We start from the raw sequence: 21,652 nt of genomic DNA on the forward strand, positions 1-21,652 counted from the left end.
TTACTCATCTTTCGTTTCTGTTCCTGAGAAGGAAGAAATGAATGCAGGTTTAGAAGAACATGAGGATGTGTTGAAGATGTTTTGTCCAAATTATGCAAGTGAATGGGGTCCAAAACAACACAGGACCTTACTGACTTTCATTGTTGCCAGGGGTGCGTGTGTGAAAGACCCATTAAGAATGGACAATAATAATAGTTATGGTTGTGCAATAGTGCTTTCCTCCCAATCTCTGGGACTTTTATTTTGGCAGAACACAGATTCCATGACAGACAGCAATTATATGAAAAAAATAATAATCATGATTTATCACAACTTTTTTTCTTTTGTCAAATCAACTTAGATAATGTAGTTCAGAAAACATAATATTTTGAGTTTCTGTTGATTAAACCAATGTCCTTCATTGTATTACCTAAATTTTTTTTATTTCAATTAACAAAATTTTTTAAGGCAACCAGGTAACAAACTTTTTTAAGTTAAACCAACTATATTTTTTACAGTGAGGGCTTAAATACAAGGAAGATCATCAACAGAAAGGGGAGCAGGTGAGAACTAATCTAAAACCATGACAATGACTCGAACACAGGCAAATACAGACAATGGAAACTAAGACTAGACACTAAACAAGACAGAGAAACTAAACGTAACCGTGAATATTGTATGGGCAAACCAAAACAAAAAAATACAGGACCTTACTGACTTTTATATGGATAAACAATACAAAAAAATAAATAATAATAATGAAACAAAACAAAACAAAATGTTCCAAACCTGTAAGAATTTCTTTCTACTAATTATCTGTTATTAAGATGTTTTGAAGATTTGTTTTGTTTATGTTATGTTAGTAAATGGGGTCCAAATCAGCAGTGGACCTTACTGACTTTCATTGTGTTGGCAAAAAAAATAAAAAAAGAACAAAAAAAAAAGACCTTACTGATTTTTAATTTTTGGACAAAACAAAACAAAACAAAACAAAACAAAACAAAACAAAAGAAAAACAAAACAAAACAAAACAAAACAAAACAAAACAAAACAAAACAAAACAAAACAAAACAAAACAGATTTGGAATGACAAAGTTGAGCAAATTATAAAATCATTTGGATTTTACTTTTGAGTGAACTATTATTTTAATCGCTTTGCAATGGGTTTTTCTTAAAGAAACAGTAGCAATATACAGTCTACTTATTTTTAAAGGTCAGAGATTGAGTGGAAAAAGGTAAGTAACATAAAAATAGGCCTCAAAAATAATCAAATAAAATGATTTTAAGTATAATTTTACTGAATTCTGTACTTGTATCCATTTATAATGACATAAAGTAATATTTCTGGGAACTGCATTATTTTATCTTAATAAAGAGAATTCTCACCATTAGTTTGCTCTGTTGTTACTCTATCTCTGACTGATAAGAAAATGAATTTGATGTTGAGATACGTGCTGATAATATGGAGCTGTCTCAAACACTCCTGTTTGGAGTGAGCTGTCACACAGAGACTCAGGAGTTACTGTGCCTTCATAAATCCAGTCTTGTGTGCTGGTCGAGGGCTATTATCTTATTGATTGCTTATTTTCATTAGGGCTTGGTCAGGGAGGGGACCAAGAAATCACCCATAAATCCTTGCATAAGTTGTAATTCAAGGCTTCACAGCCCCTCCACCCTCCGAAAGCCCAGCTGTTACCTGAGGTCTGCTCCAGAGAGCAGCAAGGATATTTGGTCAGTTCACTTGCTTGGGTTTAAGCTGTCATCACAAGATGTTTTTTGTTTAAGCTCACAAAAAAAAAAAAAAAAAAAAAAAAACTCACAAATCTATCACCTCATTGAATCTCACCTTGGATTGGAAATGTAACCCAATAAAATATGATCTACAGCGGCTGCTTTAACCCCAACCATCCATCCTCAGAGATGGAGAGGCTCTGACAACTACATCACTGACATGTTCAACAGTTTTGCTTGCTCCTTTTTAAGGTAGTGTATTTAAAATAGCATTTGGTATGAAAATAGCTGAATGTGACATCAATAAATCATCAACCAATCAATCAACCTTGCCTGCAAAGCTGGGATAGGCTCTCTATAAGACAAGCAGTTTATTAATGTTATTAGGGGTTCAAGCACGAAGTGCTGAAACCCTATTGTAATTGTCCTGATTTTTATTATTATTTTTCTTCTGCCGTAAAACGCATCGTGCAGCCCAAACCGTAAGAGCTGGAACTTTGAAACTTTGCCATATGGTAGTACAAAAATCGAGGAGAGGTTATCAAATTATGACCTCGAATGGCCCATAGGTGGCGCTATAGCGACCAAAAGCGCGAAACTGCTCATAACTCCTAGACCGTATGTCGTAGACTCAAGTGTCTTATATCATTGGAAAGCTGGATGCCTGACGAACAAAACGTATATCTCCGATTTCATTTCCGCCATGATAGATTTTCCGCCATTTTGAATTTTGTCAAAAACCTACTTTTGCGAACTAGTCCCTGTTTTTTTGCCCGATCGGAACCAAACCAGTGCAGAAATGTTCTCTGGCGTCTGAATATCAATAATTATCGAAAAAAAGTTGAAATTTCCATTCACGGTCGCTAAGGGGCGCCCAAATGTATGTTGTGGGAGGAGCCTATTTTACTAAAACGGCTATAACTCCAGAAGTAAATGAGGTATCTTCACCAAACTCGGTACAAATGTGAAAGAGGTCAATTTGAGGTCACAGTAAAAAAACCGCGGCGAATGGCCACATGGTGGCGCTATAACATGAAAAAAACATAAAACGGCCCATAACCACCTGACCGTTAGTCCGATTGACTTGAAAATTGGTATGCAGTGTCTTGGTCCAACGTGCTATGTATGTCTATGAGGACATTGGTGTATCTCAAAAAACATGGCCGCCATCGGCCAATGAAGTTTGAGCACCTATAAGACAAGGTTAACGGACGTCGATCGGAACGAAACTCGATGGGCATGTTCGACTCATGGCCCTAGAGGTCTGTAAGAATTTTGAAAGAAATCGGCCACTAGTTGGCGCTAACGAGTTTTTTTGGCTCTGTAATCACGTGGTGTTACACTTATCGTCATAAAATGCATATCATTTGATAGATCTGCTCATGCTCAACAACTTTGCCTCAAGAACCACTGCTGTCAATCAAACCATTAATTAATTATTCATGAATATGTTAAAAACCTACTTTTGCGAACTAGTCCCTGGTTTTTCGCCCGATCGGAACCAGACCAGTCTAGGACAATTCTCTGGACTCTCTAGATCAATAATTATCGAAAAAAAGTTGAACTTTTGCATTTTTCGCATGGGTATATTGGGTCATAAAGAAAATGGGCGTGGCAAAATGCACTCAAAAGCCTATAAATCCTAAAGGAAAACTCAGAACTTCACAAAAATTGATGAGCATATGTGACATAACATGCTAAAGAAGCATGGAAATTTTTATGAAGATCGGACCATAGTTGGCGCTTTAACTGTTAAAAAGCTTTAAAACCATATATTTCCTATGGTAAATTGCCTGTATTGGCTGTAAATTGTGTTTTCCATATGATCATATAATGTTTATAAAATAATCTTAAAAACCAGTGCAATACAATTCTCTGGACTCACTAGATCAATAATTGTCAGAAAAAGTTGAACTACTTCATTTGGATAGCTATAATAGGGTCACTTCAATATGTAGCCTTAAAATGAATACCATATTAAGCCAATAAGTGGTATTTTACTGCCCCCTGCTGTCATTTCATCATACTACTCCCTAATATTGTTATATAATTCATATTTAGACTTTATAAAATCATTATTTTAACATTTAACATGAAAACGAAAGTAAAACGGCATTTAGGCCACGCCCCCCCAGTACAAATTCACTCATAACTCGAAAACGGAAAGTCGTTGCGCGCTCAAATTTTTATGGTAAGGTCCTCTCCGGGCTCTTGATCGAAACGTGTCGTCGCGGGCCTCGGGAGCGCGCCCCCCCCGCGGATCACCAGACCGCGGGACCCCCGACTTTGAACGGCCGTAGCTCCCGACCCAGACCACCCTGAACCTTGTGTGAGAGCTCGTTGGAAAGGGCCCGTCCTTGGCTAGCTTCGATTCAAATGTGGTGTAATTTGCCCTGGGCATTCCAGAGATAAAAGCCTCAAAAGACATGCCTTTGAACAGTCATAACTCCCGAACCCAATCGCCCAAAAACACCGCGATGGTCTCATTGAACAGGGCTCCTCAAGAACTATCTATGCTCTGAGGTTCAGAATTTTTCGCCTTCTGGTTCCCGAGATATAAGTGAAAAACCAAATTCCCATTCATTCATTCAAACACTTCAACTGTAAGATGTAGGCTGTAATTCCACTGTTGTCAACTAGAGGGAGCAGCAGTATTACACATAGTATTTAATCTTTTTATCAGCTTTCAGCTTTGGCCAACAAACAAATGGTTAAAGCTATTTTTTTATTTGTATTATTGGACTGATAATATAGATCACGATGAAATATATGAAATGGTTAGACCATTAAAATATTTTTTTCACAATAACACATCCTAAAGACATTGAAAACATATTTGTGTGTGTGTGTGTGTGTGTGTGTGTGTGTGTGTGTGTGTGTGTGTGTGTGTGTGTGTGTGTGTGTGTAAGCATGCATTATTGAGTTAACATGGAAAACACTTATATTACAATAACTATTATAACACAATCATATTTTGTCAGTGTTTATCACTTCATTTGCACTGACACTTCACATAATTGCTAGTAATGTGGTAAATCACGCTAGAAACATGGTAAATCATAGTAAGTAATTGATGGTCTCATTCAACAGGGCTCCTCAAGCACTATCTATGCTCTGAGTTTCAGAATTTTTCGCCTTCTGGTTCCCGAGATATAAGTGAAAAACCAAATTCCCATTCATTAATTCATTCAAACACTTCAACTGTAAGATGGAAGCTGTAATACCACTGTCCACTAGAGGGAGCAGCAGGATTACGCATGACCTTTTCATTAGTTTTCAGTATTGGGAAACAAACAAATGCTTTAAAAAGCAATCTTTTTTTCTTTTTTTTTTCTTTTCTTTTTTATATTATTAGATCAAAAAGGAATTCTAATAGACCAATAAATATATTTTCTCAATAACATATTCCAAAACATTAAAAACATATGTGCATTTGTGTATGTTTATTTCTGTGTGTGTGTGTGTGTGTGTGTGTGTGTGTGTGTGTGTGTGTGTGCGTGCGTGCGCGTGCGTGCGTGCGTGCGCGTGCGTGCGTGTGCGTGTGCGTGTGTGTGTGTGTGTGCGTGTGTGTGTGTGTGTGTGTGTGTAAGCATGCATTATTGAGTTAACATGGAAAAACTGGTTTGCTTTAGTCCAGAAAACTGGTGAAAATCATGAAGTTTAAAGTGAAAGTGAACTAATAAGTGGTCTTCTTCTGCCCTCTGCTGGCCATTCTACTTATTAATGAAGTCTTTTCACATGTGCTCACATTCATATTTAGACTCTAAAAATCACTTATATAACAATAACTATTATAACACAATCAGATTTTGTCAGTGTTTATCACTTCATTTGCACTGACACTTCACATAATTGCTAGAAACATGGTAAATCATAGTGAATAATACTATAATGTGGTGTATCAAGGTAAACCATGCTAGAATCCTGGCAAATCATTCTAGAACGTGGTAAATCATGGTAAACTACGCTAAAACAGGGTAAATCATGGTAAACCATGATAAACTATGGTAAATCATGTTAGAATGTGGTATATCATGGTAAATCATGCTAGAACAGGGTAAATCATGGTAAACTATGATAAATCATGATAAACTATGGTAAACCATGCTAGAATCACAGTAAACAATGGTAAATCATACTAGAATGTAGTATATCATGGTAAATCATGCTAGAATATGGTAAATCAAGGTAAACTAAGATAAAATCATGGTAAACTATGTAAATCATGCTAGAATCATAGTAAATAATACTAGAATGTGGTAAATTATTGTGGGAGGAGCCTATTTTACTAAAATGTCTATAACTCAAGAAGTAAATGAGATATCTTCACCAAACTCAGTACACATGTGTATGGGTTCAATTTGAGGTCACAGTAAACAATTTTATGGAGATCGGTCCATAGATGGCACTATAACTGCTATAAAAAGCTTTAAAACCATATATTTCCTATGGTACATTGCCTGTATTGGCTGTAAATGGTCTTTTCCATCTATTATGTCAGTGGTTACATGCTTGCTAAATAAAACGTAATAACTTTTGATGCTTTTGTGCTTAAAGGCCTTAAAGGCCTTAACTGCTTGAACCCCGATAAATGCTGCTTGCAGCTTTAATTATTATTATTATTATTTAGTATTCATATTTGTTATGCTATCTGTTATTGAGTTATTTTGCTATTGTTATGATGACTTGAATTAGTGTTATATTATGTTTTTGTTGTTGTTTTTTTCACTTGATGTTGTTTAAATAATGTTTTGGTGATGATGATAATGAAGTATATTTCAATTCAAAAATCTTTCCTAATTATCTTTTTTGTTTACCATAACTATAACTGATTCAGCATTTTTTTTAATTATTACATGAATAAACAAGATTTTTGTAATCAGCTTGCATCTTGTTTCTTGCATGGTGAATTATGCAATATCCAGTGTTTTCCTTGTTTTTCTGTGAAAACATTAGCTAGATGGATGTCTTCGTTGCACTGCCATATTGAGTCTTTTGTAGCACATGAAATTACGTTCTTTTTTTTCTTTTTTTTACTTCACATCTCTAAACCTTGCCTAAAGCCCAAAATATACTTTGACCATCCATGAAACATAATTTTTGTCATCTGGAAGGTCCACAGACCTGGGGTCTCATTTATAAAACTGTGCGTAGAAACCTTACTAAAAGTGTACGTGCGCCCGAAAGGCAAAAATGGCGTATGCAAAAAAAAATATTTAGACTTATAAAACCGTTCGTACGCCAGAACCTGCGCAGAATTCACTTTATAAATCCCAGTCAGCGGAAGATTGTGCGCACATGCGTCTCCACCCCGAAATAACCATATATGGAGCTTACAACGCCTAGTTTTACTATGCAGATCCTCATCTGCATATCATTTGCATATTATTATTCATCCACGTGATAACGTTTAACGGTACAAGACACATTACATTAATAAAAATCAAGTAGTTGCCTATCCTTGCCTTGTTTTTGAATACATAAATCAAATAGTGTAAAATACATTTCAGAGAAAGTTTTCTCAATCTTTTCCACTGGCCGAATTGTATTTTTAATTGCTTTATATTTTTTATGGAAACAGATAGGCCTTGGGCATTATTTGTACGAAACTATTTTCTCAGACAATCTGGTATTATCATGATAAGCAATTATCTCTGTGGTTAAAACATTAAAACACAGCACGCCACAGGAAGTGTTCAAAAACATCGCATCCACAACAATATTTCTATTGATTGAATTTGAATATAAAAAATGTTGTAACTTCTCAGTAATGATTTCATGTTTAAGTGTTTAACTCCATTAATTTGAATGGCATATTTAATCTAAATGTTTATATCAGAAGTAAAACATAGTTTATATCATTATTTTATTTATTTAAACTGTTATTTGCGTCAGTTTCACTAAACGGCCCAACGCGCTCGCTGGCGCGGACATTTAAGAAGGGATGGATATTTGCTTCAAGTGACAGGCTTGGTGAGTGAAATTATATTGTATTATCTTTCTGTATATGTTTAATTTTCTTTAGATTTTCTGTCTAAAAGTGACCAAAAAGACACTTAACTCCAGCTCACCATCTGTGTCGCCAAACTGCTCCATCTCCAAAACGTTCGTACGCATGGGTCAGAGTTTGCGTGCAGGTGCGCACATTTTCCCGTCAAGTTTGTTTTTATAAATCACAACTTATGCGTCGGAAGTGGCGTACGCACATTTTCAGCCCCGTTTTGTGCGTACGCCACGTTTATAAATGAGGCCCCTGGATGTCAGGCCAATTTGGATTAAACCTATAATTTATATGACTGTGCAGACAGTCTGCATACAACAGCGCATGCACAAGGTGAATGTTGTGACAGAAGAATCCACTAGGTGGCAATACTCTCAGTTGTGATGTGCAGTGCAGTAGTCGAAAAAAAGTGCGTAAAGAAAAATGGTAAACAAAGCAGCAAATCCTTCTTCATTGTTTTTGTTTTGGTTCTTGTTCTAAGCTATGCATGCAATGGTGGATCCTCTACTTTCTTCTTCTATCCTTCAGAGCGAATGTCCTGTAAATGAAAACGACTCAGTGCTGCCCTCTGAGGTCTGGTAGAGTATAAAAAAGCAGTTGCACTGTGAATGTGTCGAAACGAGTCCATCCGCGCTCATGAGTATACTTTTGAAAGCTGTGAGCACACGACTGTGCATGAGACAAAGCGTAATGCGAAAAATGAAGTACAACTAGGCCTTGAGGGACCATTCACACAGAACGCATTTTCACAGACATGAGACGGAGGTCAGTGAAACGGAAAAAAAAGCAAAAGTATTGAATTTGAGTACCACGTCTGCAACATATATGAGTCAAACACATCATGTTTACATAGAAAAAAACAACATTTGAAAAGCAAAGCAGTGGAATACAAAAGCGCTTTCTGTGAGAAAGCCCCCTTAGGCCCTATCATACACCCGATGCAATGCAGCGCCAGGCGCGATACAAGTGTTTTTTGACTAGTCTCAGCCCAACGCAGTTATCATTTTCTTATCAGTTATCAGTTATCATAAATAGCAAATGCATTTGCGTCCATAGGCGTGCTGGTCTGAAAACGAGGTGTGTTTTTCCGCTTGCAAATTCCGTCATGTACTGTAAATAGTGAGATGGAGTGGGATGGGAGATGAGACTCTGATTGGTTTATTGCACGTTACGCCCAAAACACACCCATTACTCATTAAGAGAATAGGGACAACCATTTAGACCATGCGCCGGGTGTGCCAACCATTTTTCCCGTCGTTAAACTAGCAAAAGTGTATTCAGACATGCCCCAAGTGCACTTGCGCCGTGCACTTTAGTATGAGCTTAGTTAAAATAGGACCCTAAGTATTCACATTCTGTCCAATCAAATGTGTTTGACTTGTTCTGAAGGCTTCTGATGGTAAAGTGCAGAAAATCTCATACACATATACACACACACACACAAACAATAACACACACGTCCGTGCACCCAAACTTGCCAGAAAGTTAATCTGGGAAATCTTGTAGAGCCTGTAGTCTTACATTAAGAAAGAAAGAGCAAACCATGCAGGCGAGAACAAGTGAGTGGTTGTGAATCGTGACGTATCAAGTTGTGACGTCTTAATTAATAATCCACTTAGAAGCACGGCTCAGTCGGGATTAACCCGTGCTGAGTCTTTTCTTGGCACCGCAGATATTGACTACCTGTCCTTACATGCCCAGGTGGGGCAGTGATAGTAAAGTGTGCTTGTGCACGAGACAGCTCAAGGGCTAATACGATTGGGTAACATAACAGCAACAACACTGAGTAACTCATTAAGGTCTGTCTCTTTGTTGACTTCTTAAGGGCTTTCTTTACAGTGTTTCTGCAAGGATTGTTTCTAAACCATGTAACCTCTCTCTCTTATCTTTACGTACAGAGGTCAGAAAGGTCATAGAGGATAACAATAGTGCACAGGAACATGGTAATCAGACACCAGTGTGGAAACCAAAGCAGACCTTTATCTGAGAGCTCCTGCCATACATCTCAGAGTCAGGGACAAGGCTTAGTTGTACAAAATATCTTAAATTAGTTTAAGTTTCTTGGAAGAAAGAGTTTTGGAATGACGTGAGGTTGAGAAAATGAAGACAGAATTTGTATTTTAGGGTGAACTATTCCCTTTAAATAAAGACATGCAGAAGAACAGATCAATTATGAATATTTCAGGTCATGGTTACGGATATTTTGATTAAAGCAATTACAAATGAATGAGCGCCATGAAACCTCTGATAGTATTAGGAGTGTGATAAGTGGTTTTTAATGAGCGTATGATGTTCTAATGCAGATGAGTCCATTTCAATTCCCTTTTATTGTAGATAAAGCCGACAGAGTGAGAGTGAGAGCGAATCATGTGACCAGCTGTATTATGACGGCATGTGCAGAGGATTAGAGCAGGAAGACAGGCTTGAACAGCTGCGGTGGGACTGAATGACGACCGCTCCTCCAGGTCTCCCTTTAGAGATGATGGGAGATACAGAGCAAAAAGGATGCTCTCGCTGTGCCGCACTTCCATTAGTGCAGTTGTTCATTTGTTCAGACACTCAGTCACTATGATATTCCAGATATCCACTGCAATGTAATTACAACAAAAACAGGAAGTCTCCGAGGAGAATTGCTGACACAAGGGACTTGCAGAAACTTGAGGGGATTTAATGTGTCAGGCTTTATGGAAATTAACCCGCCTTTCACAATGGCTTCTCGAGAGGGGTAATTCTGTTGTACATTCCTGTGACGTGCATGTTGGGTGGAAAAGCAATATTCAGAGTAAAAATTACATAGGGAAATGAGCAAAAAAAATACAGTAGCTTCAAATTTGTCACAATAAAGCACAAATTTAATATATAAGCAAGTGCAGTTTAGTCATTTCATGTCAACATATAATAAAACTATTCGCTATTTAAATGTCTTTTTAAAAGTGTAGCTAATAATTAATGTATTATTTCAGAGACAATTCATGTTAAAGTTTAAAACAGTATGGTAACAATAGCAAACAAACATATACGTATAGGATGGAACCATGTCCAAAAATCCACAGAACATGTTTTCATGTCCAAAACACATGGAAGTACCCAAACCCTAGCCCTATAATTCGTACACCACTTAGTAGGTTGTGGATTTGAAAGAGTTTAAAAAAGAAACAGAAAATACCTTAGCAACCACCTAGTAACACTATAGCACCTACTAAAAGACCTAACTCTGATAGTATTAGGAGTGTGAGATTTAGAGTCACAAATGATTTGCTCTTATCATCAAAACAATGGAAATTTTGTTGGCATTAGTGGAAAATGCATTGGCATGGTTCAAATCATACTTATCTGACCGTTATCAATTTGTAGCAGTAAATGAAGATGCGTTATATCAATCAGTTCAATATGGAGTACCACAAGGCTCAGGACAAGGACTGTTGCTTTTCACATAGTAACTCGATAGCACCCACCAGAACACCCTTTACATGTCCAAGAAAGCAATCAGATGTCTTTATCAACCACTTAGTAACAATGTAGTAACATATAGAACAACATAGCAACACTCTAAAACCACCCAGAACACATTGACAACCACCAATCAACAGTATAGCACCAACCACATCAGACTAGCAATGCTCTAGAAACCACTCAGATAATTTTAGAAACTATATAGCAAAAAACAGCACCTCTGAACACCCTAGCAACATCACAGAAACCACTCATATCATCTTAGCTATCACCTCACAACCCCAACACCTCTCTGAACTTCCTAGAAACCACCTAGCAAACACCAACACCCTAGTAATGCTTAAGAAACCACTACAACTATCTTAGCAAACACCTCACATCATCAAATCAATCTTGAAACCAAAGCAGACCTTTATCTGGGAGCTCCTGTTATCCATCCTGTCATACACCAACCAGAACACCCTCCCAGAAAACAGGGAACTTCTGCAAGACCATATTCTACATCCCTTAATCCTACCCCATTCCTAGCCTTAACCACTACAACAACTACCTTACTATCAATAACCAGTAATTATGAGTTTATTGGGAGAAAACTCTTAGTTAATAGTGAATATGTGTTCCCCAAACTAAAGTGTGACCGAAACATCTTTAGGCATTCAAATTTGTCCAAAGAAGCATGAATAGTTCACTGACACAATAATAAGGGAAGTGATATATAACTAAGTTAGTCACATTCTGATCCAGACTCTGATCCATTCTCAGAAAGATATATCTGGGATAAATGATATACCGTATTAATATTAATGAATCAGCCTACAAATCATCCTTTACTCAGAGCAGCCTTAGGTTTATCTAAACTTGATAACAGATAATTACATAAGTAGCTCACTGGTTAGCAACCAAAGTGACTGTTTGAGATAAAGTCCAAACAGTCAAAAATCCAAAGGTTTTTTTTTTTTTTTTTTTTTTTTTTTTTCACACATAGTATGGCAGTAAACTGGACACGTTACTGAATGAATGACTGAATTATTTTTTTTTTTTTTTTTTTTTTTTGTCATAATCATTCCTATACTTTTAAAAATTGCACATCTTACTCTCTTGGTTTCTGTTAAATATTAAATGTGCCTGCTGGATTATCCTTACCTTCCAGCGGAAAGCTGACATTATGCAATTTTGAGACATAGTAAGTGTCTTTAACTGCTTTACAGTTGTGCAGTAAATCCAGATTTGCTAGAGATCTTCAGCACTAGTAAGAGGCTCAGGTGCATGTTGTCTAATGAGCACAATCCTGAACAATATGTAGGATTTCCTTTTTGATTGGTTTGGCAAAACAACAACCGCCAACCAATCGCGTCTTACACTACTGAGGCTTGAATGTCATCTCAAAGTCTTCTAAAAGAGGTAATTCCTTTGATCCCTACATCTTACACAGAAGATTACGTTACCCTACTGTGAAAAGATGGAGTCTATAAAGGATGTACTTTGAATGAAGGCCCTGGTGTTGGAGGATGGTGTGGGCTGGAAAAGTCCCACAGGCTTAAGCTTCTCCAAGACATTCTAATCCCCTTGGGCTTGTACCAGTGTTTTGGCAGGTGACTTAAGGAGCATTGTGCTCCAACGAGATTTGTGCGATTCTAATGAGATTTCACTAGGAAGAGTTGGCAACTATCTATTGGAACGAAAGCCAGTTGTCAAAGGAAATGATCTAAAACAGATGAAGTGAGTCTTTGAACAATTTTTAAGAAGTGGCAAATGGCGCTGTCTGATTCACTTAACTGACACCTCACCTTCTTTAGTATTTGTCCTCTTTCTTCTGCTGAGTTTGACAACACTTAAATGACCACACACATATCAAGGGATCAGAACTTCACATCCCAACATTTGAGTTTAGAATTTTTTTTTAAAACTCAGGTCAATAAGCAATTGCTAAGCAGCCATAAGACTTTAGCAACTACCTAGCACCCCTACAGCTACAACCATGCTACTCTAGCAATATCATAACAATATTACAGAACACCTAGTAACACTATAACAATGACCAAAACACTCAAGCAATATAACACCCTAGCAACCAACTAGCAATACCAAAACAACATTTCAGAAGATCTTGGTAATCACCTAGCAACACTATAATACCGACCAGAACAGTCTAGCAACATCCAAGAAACACCTTATAGCCACACCAAAAGACACACTGTAAACCACTCAGAGCAACTGAGCAACCATCTAGCAACACTATAATTAGTCAGCTGCAAATATGGCTTGACCCCAAAAAAATTCTAACAAAAGGTTTCTCAGTGGTTTACAGTAGTATCAGATGTACTCAAAAACATACTAAAAGTTTACCAAAGTTTGACTCCAAGAAAGGCCCCATTTTCAAAATGGCGGCCGTCAGGACCCTTAAAATGACCATTACTCCTTTGTATTCCTCCTAGACCAGGAATACTGGTGCCTGATACATGTTTGGGCCAAATAATATTCTAATTAACATATTTGCATGATAGATAAGTGATTACAAGTACAAATATATATTAAAGCAACTGGTTACAAGCTTATTTATGCGAAAAATAAGTAAAATTTCCCTTAAGGCGAGACAATACAGGTGAATAGGGTAAACATTTTAACTAGCAGATATCACCATGAAACTTTCCCAGTTGATTGTCTACATTAAGATGAGAAAAAAAATGTATTACAAGTTTTCTGTAATTTAATGTTTAAATATGCAAATTAGTCATTATCTAATTAAATATGCACTTATTTGCATATATAAATAAAACAAATCTAAGAATTGGATAAAGCCAGGTTCAAAATAATTTTTTCATTGTGTTCACATATTAGATAAAAAAAAAAAAAGGGTGCAGGGTGCTCCAGCAATCGCGGAGCAGTGGGATGATTTAGAACGCCAACTTTTGAAGATATTTATGAGAAATCTACAGACGCAAACAGACAAAGTGTAGTAAAATAAAGACCTAAATGTGTATTTCAGACTCTTTTTCGCCACAAGTCTGAAAGAAGACATGTTATTGAAGACAAATATCCCAAAATCTCAAAATTGACCAGTGAAAAAACAAAACAATGCTTTTGCCTGCCGTGTCTCGCCTTAAGTAATTGCATATTTCTCCTTTCTCATATCGTTTTGCCTAGTGTTGGTAGTTTCTGTGGTTCATAACCATTCTTTTGTTTCCAATAAAGAATAAATTCATTAGAACTGTGTGGTGCTGTCAAATTAGTCAAAACAGGGCTGTCACGTGAAGGCATGTGCTGATTGTCTGAACCTGTATAGAATCACACCAATTCATTGGCTGATGGCGCGGGCGTCTCCTCAGTGGCGCAACGTGAGAGCAGAATGACGTGGACAAAACTTTGGTGACATAACCAGGTCTAGGCCATAGAAACACCTTCACAAGACCTGGGGCAAACTCCATACAAGGCTCACTCACAGAAAGAGCCTGCAGATCTCCCACGCGCTTGAGAGAGGCCAACGCTAACAAAAGTGCCACCTTGAGAGTCAGAATCCGGTCCGGAGCTGACTCCAAGGGTTCAGAGGAAGGCTCTAATAGCCCCTCCAGAACAACTGATAAATCCCAGGTGGGGACACTAACAGGACGTGCAGGCCTCAAGTGTCTAACTCCACGCTTAAACAATGAGACCAGACAGTGTTTACCTAAGGGGACCTCGTCTGACTCCCGATAGGCAGCGATAGCTGACATAAACTCTCAAGGTAGTTGCAGCCACTCCAGCGACAAATTTATCCTGCAGGAATTCCAGCACTGAACCGACCGGGCAGCTGACAGGGTCCACTGCATGAGCCAAACACCAAGACTCAAAAACCTTGCACTTAGAGAAATACAGCAATCTAGTAGAAGGCGCACGAGCGTTATCAATGGTCTCCCAAACATCAGCGGGAAGACCAGACGCCACTGTCGCTAGCGATTGCCTCTTATCGCCCACAGCCTCCATATCTCGGGTCAAGGATGCCAATTCCTGCCCTGGAGCTGAGACAGCAGATCTCTCCTGATAGGAATCTGCCAAGGGGACTCCTCCACCAGGGAGCTCAGTTCCGAGAACCACGTCTAGGATGGCCAGAATGGGGCTACCAGAAGGAGGCGGATCCCACACTCCCTCACTCTGCAAAGGACTGCAGGGATTTGCTTGACCGGAGGGGATACATACAGTCTCAATTCCAGCCACGGATGAGCGAGGGCATCTATCCACAGAGGTGTCGGATGAGCTGAGACAGGGAAAACCATAGGGGGCACTGTGTCGAGCTCTGCGACGCAAAGAGGTCCGCCTTGCCAAACATGCTCCAAATTAGAGCCACTGTTTAGCAGTGCAACATCCATTCCCCCGACTTGAGCTTCTGTCTCGACAGAAAGTCCTCTGCGATGTTCAGGTCCCCTGGAACGTGAACTGCTCTCAGCGAAATAAACTTGTCTTGAGCCCAAAGGAGGAGGCGGTGCGCATGCCTGTCGAGGGTGCGCGACCACGAGCCCCCCTGGCGATTTACATGGGACACCACTGCCATGTTGGCCGTCCTGACAATGACATGAGTCCATCAGGGCAAGGATAAATTGATCCAGGGCCAGAGAGACAGCTTGCAACTTGAGGCAATTTATGTGCCATGAGAGAAGCTCGCCCGTCCAAACATCGTACGCCGGTCTGCCCTCGAAGACCGCACCCCAACAAGTCAAAGAGGCGTCCGTCGTGACAACCTGCCAACGGCAAACTACACCCATCTTGACCCCCTGAAGTAAAAAGGGGGAGTCTTTCCACCTCCAAAGAGCTTGAAGGCAACTGCGCGACACTCTCAGCAGGCGGAAGGCAGACCAAGAAGGGCGGATGCCCCTGAGTTTCATCCAGCACAGGAATGGTCTCATATGAGGGAGACCCAAGGGCAGCATAGGAGAGGCTGCTGCCATGAGCCCCAGAAGCCTGCGACATATGCCCACCGCTACATGATGGCCGAGCCTGAAACGGGCCAAGCACGCACGGAGACTGGAAACTCGAGCAGGGGCCAGACGGGCCTGCATCAAGAGAGAATCGAGTTGGACACCCAGGAAAGTGGTCTGCTGAGAAGGAGTTAAGACATTCTTCTGAGCATTCAACCTGAGACCAAGAGACCAGAGGTGGTGGAGAATGACGTCCCTGTGACGAAACACCAACTCTCTGGAATGAGCCAGAATTAGCAATTCGTCTAGAGCTGCATCCATGCACTTGGAGAATGTCCGCGGAGCCAAAGCTGGACCAAATGGAAGGACCCGATTCTGATACGCCTTTCCCCCAAAGGCGTATCTAACCTGAGGTTTAGTATAATGCCACCTTTATACTCAAAAACATCTATAGAAGATGTATTACATATGTATTACCTTATTCAAATTGAAATGAGTGACCATTTTAGAGGGTTCACACACAGGCCTCTGTTCGGGCTAATTCAGAGTTGTTTATGATCAAAGTTATACAACTCCAATTTAAATTACTTTTGGGTGCAATAACTTTTACATTGAATGGCAAGTTTGTGTTTTAGCAAAAAAAGGGTGTGTCCAAAAACACGTACTGAGTAGGAGGTACATGACATAGGCTAAATAATTTACATCTCTGGTTCACCCCAAACAAAGATAAAACCTTACAGTTATCTCACAAAATCATGTATTCCATAAGTATGTAATCATGTCAGTGCAATTTAGACAAGTCCAATGGATTCATACAGAGCCATAGAGAGAGAGAGTTGCGACACTCTTTGATGTCGCCGCTATGGCTGTCACGTGGTTCATGTAAGCCCCAATAGTTCCAAAACGTACGCTGGCTGTCATGTTCTTCTATGGGACAGACAGCAGCGATTGCATTATTGAATGGTAAATATAAAATAAAACACACACCCAAGTACTTTTTCAGCTGTTATTGCATTTTGTTAATGTCAGTTTTGCATTTGGAGATAAGTTTTAAGCTATATTTTTGGAGGGAAAAGCTTAGTGTTCATGTTCGCATGGGTAGTAGCACTGGCTTTAGCGGCTCTAACTTAACTTTTCCATATCATTCATCTGATGATGGACGTCTCATGATATTTATTTTAGCACAACTGGGCTGTATTAGGCTATTGATTCCCGTGATTTTGCTTATAAATTTTGATTCAGCCATTAGCCTACCTTCATGATCACGCAAGAGGTCTGCCGTGGCGGTCCGTTCAGAATTCGCTTAGAAGCTAGCTCACTTCTTCTGATGAAAGTGGCCACCCCCAGGACCACAACGTGAAACATGATCATGTTAAGACTAAGAATATTATTTTAAGATTAAGGCCATACACATTATCAAAACTATAACAGATTAAAAACGAATTTAAGCATGGCTGATACAAATGAAGGTTTTCAAATAAAATATTTTTTATTAAACAATGACAGACAACAAAAATGTGTGCTTGTGTGTGAACAAGAAAAACAAAAACCAGGGGCAGATGATCCATGAAACAGACAGGACTGGTGATGGCCATAACAATCCTAAAGGTCCAGCATTGTTCTCACAAGCCGCTTCACTCAAGACAATAATAACATAATGAAAAGTTAGTATATCCCAAAAAATTTAATTAAATAAAAGTTGCTATAAAGGTGGTAGCGATTCATTACCGAACTCTTAGCTGACGAAGTCGCGCTAGCTAACTAACGTTAGCTAGCAGGCAGTGCTTGAAAAATGGTTGAAACAACCAACATAAAATATAAATGATTACGCTGTGCATGTACAAATGAAGACCAGTATAAGCATCGCAAAGGGCCTCTGATACAATATAGACAGTTGACAATTCAAAAGAGGTCGATATTTCGGCAACTTAACTGTGGAACAACTCGACGCGCAGCAATGTAAGTGAATGGTGTCCAACGCCCAAATTACAGTGTTTGGAACTATTCCGATCTTCATATCCCGGAAGTAGGCGGTTAAAAGCGCCGCCATTATTTACAACGGAGGTCTATGGGAGTGTCGCAACTCTCTCTCTCTATGGCTCTGGATTCATAGACCCAGAAAACATGGGGTTAGACACCAAGATTACTGGCTAGGTCAAATAATGAAGGAGTTAGGATATTTTAAGGGCTTCCTGCCCATCTTGGACGCCATCTTGAAAATTACACCTTTCTAATGGTCAAACTTTGGTAAACTTTTAGTATGTTATTAAGGACACCTAATACCACAAAAAACAGCTGAGAAACCTTTTGTTAGAATTTTTTTAGGGTTAGGTGTTTTTTTTCCATATATGCAGCCGCCTAAATAGCAATGTCCAAAACACCCTGACAACACTTCACGAACCACTCGCAACCACCTAGCAACACTACAGCCACCTCCAGAGTACCCTAGCAACATCATAGCAACCTCTCTAAAACACTGTTGCTACCACCAAGTAACACCCAGCAGAACACCATAGCAACCAACTGGCAATACCAAAACAACCTTTCAGAAGACCTTGGTAATCACCTTGCAACACTATAGCACCAACCAGAACAGCCTAGCAACACCCAAGAAACCACTCAGAACGCCTGAGCAACCACCTAGTGAAACAAAACACTATAACAATCCCCCAAAACCACTCAGAACACCTGAGCAACAATCTAGCAACACTATAGCAATGTCCAAAAACACCCTAACAAAACTCTACGAACCACTCAGAACACCTTAGCAACCACCTGGCAACACTATAAAGTGATGTCCAAAAACACCCTAACAACACTCTACAAACCACTCAGAACACCTTAGCAACCACCTGGCAACACTATAAAGTGATGTCCAAAAACACCCTAACACTCTACAAACCACTGTTAGAGTCTGTTCACACAGAACACGTTTTTCCATTCCAATGCGCCTCTTGTGCATTGTTTTTCTATGTAAACACTCTAGATGGATGTTTATGACTTTTGCGTTCGCGTCTCGCGTCTTTTGCAGCGTCTCACACGAGCGCTACGTTTTTAAGATGCCTTGTCAATTTAAAAGAACTTGAACTTTTACATGCAGCGCCGCTCATCAACGTCAATTTCCAAAACAGTGGACCAATTAGAAGACCCGGAGGCGGGACAAGCATTGTAAGCTTTTGTTTACAGTAGCAAATTGGCATAGCAACTGTTTTATTTGATGGCAACTAGCTTTAGCTTGTGAACAAGCCAATGGTATGCCTCGTATTTATGTCTGCATTGGAGGATGGTGTAAACCCAAACAGATCTCTGTCCTGTCATTCTCTGAACAGCGACACACCAGATGCACTTGTTACATCGTTAGAAGAATGGCATCTACGCTAATATTAGTCTGTCTGACTCATCCTTATCCCAAGGTTACCGTGGTCCCTATCCAGATCACATGGTGGACCTGCACCAAGACATGACCACAACACAGATCCTCAGCAGAGACCACAAGACCATACCAGCATGATCAATCGATCTTCAAGCAGAAGGAACTGGATGAAATATTTTGAATGCTACCGATACCGATCTGAATTCTATGGAAGCTTGTTTCCACCACAGAATGAAAAATAAAAAAAGGTAATTGCGACTTTTTATCTCACAATTCTGACTTTTTTTCTCAGAATTGCATGTTCATATCTCGCAATTCTGACTTTATAACACGCAGTTGGGAGATATAGGGTCAGAATTGCTAGATATAAACTCTCAATTGCGTGTTATAAAGTCAGAATTGTGTGATATATTTTATTTTAATTATTAAAGTTCAATTCCGACTTTATAACACGCAATTGCGACTTTATATCACAGAATTCTGACTTTGTATCTCGCAATTCTGAGAGAAAAGTCGCAATTATCTGTTTGAATGTTTTACTCTGTGGTGGAAACAAGCTTTCATAGAATTCCGACTGAATTCTGGATGAATGTTTGAATGCTACCGATCCTGATCTGAATTCTGACTTGTGATGCTGCCTGAATCTGAATCACACCGTGTTCGTTCGTTGGCCAGAGGAGAACTGGTCCCCTGACTGTTGCTCCCAAGGTTTTTTTTTCTCCATTCTGTCACATGATGGAGTTTGGGTTCCTTACAACTGTTGCCTTTGGCCTGCTTAGTTGTGGATACTTAATATTCAACAATGGCTGATTTGACACTTACACCATTGGATGAGAACTGAACTGAGCTGGACGATGACATCACTGTTTTCTGCAGAACTGCTTTATAGATGAAATGAACTCATTTCATAATTGATGTACTTTACACAGTGAACCGAAATAATGACTGTTTATTATTGTCTTTTTAGAGCTGCTTTACAGCAGAATTAAATTCTGTTTGCATCATTGACTCATTATTTTCCTGTTTATCCCTGTAAAGCTGCTTTGAAACTGTGCTGTATAAACAAAGGTGACTTGATTTGTTGAATTGGGGTTTGAGATGAACTCTGCAGGACAGTGGCCCTCCAGGAGCAGGACTGGACACCCGATCTTAACAACATCAAATGACACTCTTTCTTCAGAGTAGGAAGAAACAACAGAGCAGTCTATCTTAGAAGGCTTCACCTGGGGCAACCTGGGATTAAGTGTCCTGTTCAAGGACACAATGGGGAGCTTATGATTTGCCCCGTCTGGCCTTAGAATCCACAACCTTTGGGTTTTTAGTCCAGCTCTTTAACCACTAAGCCACTTCGGAGAGCTCTATTTTTACCACATAGGAAAGAAAATTGAAAGAAAATGCCTTTCTTTTTCTCTGTGTCTAGTAAGTGTGTTGCAGTGTATAATTTTGAGCACATTGTTTCTTGTGGGGACTTCATACATGGACAAAAATGTCTGTGTTGTTCTCGCTGTTGTGTTTCGTCAGCTGTTCTTGCTGACTGTGACTTTGTGATTCCGATGACTTTGCCGGAAATCCCTGTGACTGACGGCTGATGACAGGATCTCAGACCAGACAGGCTTTTCGGATGCCTCAGTCGATGGTTTGGGCACATTGACACGTTTGAACTCTATTGCAGATACCGTGAAGTGTTTTGGTTATAATATACTTGCATGGGCTCATGTCTCCCAGTCTAATGAGACCCTGATGGCCAATCACGGCGCCTGGATCTTAAGTGGACGTCCGATTGGTTTGTTGCCTAAATCACCTGATACACATAACCTTATAGACATATGACTGTGGGTTTTAACAATTACACAGTACTTTGCATGAGTTAGTAGAGTTTCTTTTTGCGAGAGTCTAGCAGTATATTATAAACTGATATACTAATCATGTATTTCTCCACCATAATACTGAAGCTCAAAGACGCTTCCATCAAGGTTTGCATTGGCACACTTTTGCCTTAATCTTTTATTAAGCTTCATAGATGAGGGGTGGGGGGGTGTTTGGGGGTTCTAAGCATCAGCATTCCCTAACCTGCTTTAGAGAATTATAGCTTGTGCCAGTATATTGAGCTTGAATTATTCGAAATGCTTTCTAAGCATCTCACAGTACTGAGTCTGACTGAGAGCTAAAAATAAACCAACGCACAATCCTTTGAATTGCTTCCACATTTGAAATGGTAATATGTAG

The sequence above is a fragment of the Leuciscus leuciscus genome (assembly GCF_965113295.1).
Source record: "Leuciscus leuciscus genome assembly, chromosome: 19".
Classification (NCBI taxonomy): domain Eukaryota; kingdom Metazoa; phylum Chordata; class Actinopteri; order Cypriniformes; family Leuciscidae; genus Leuciscus; species Leuciscus leuciscus.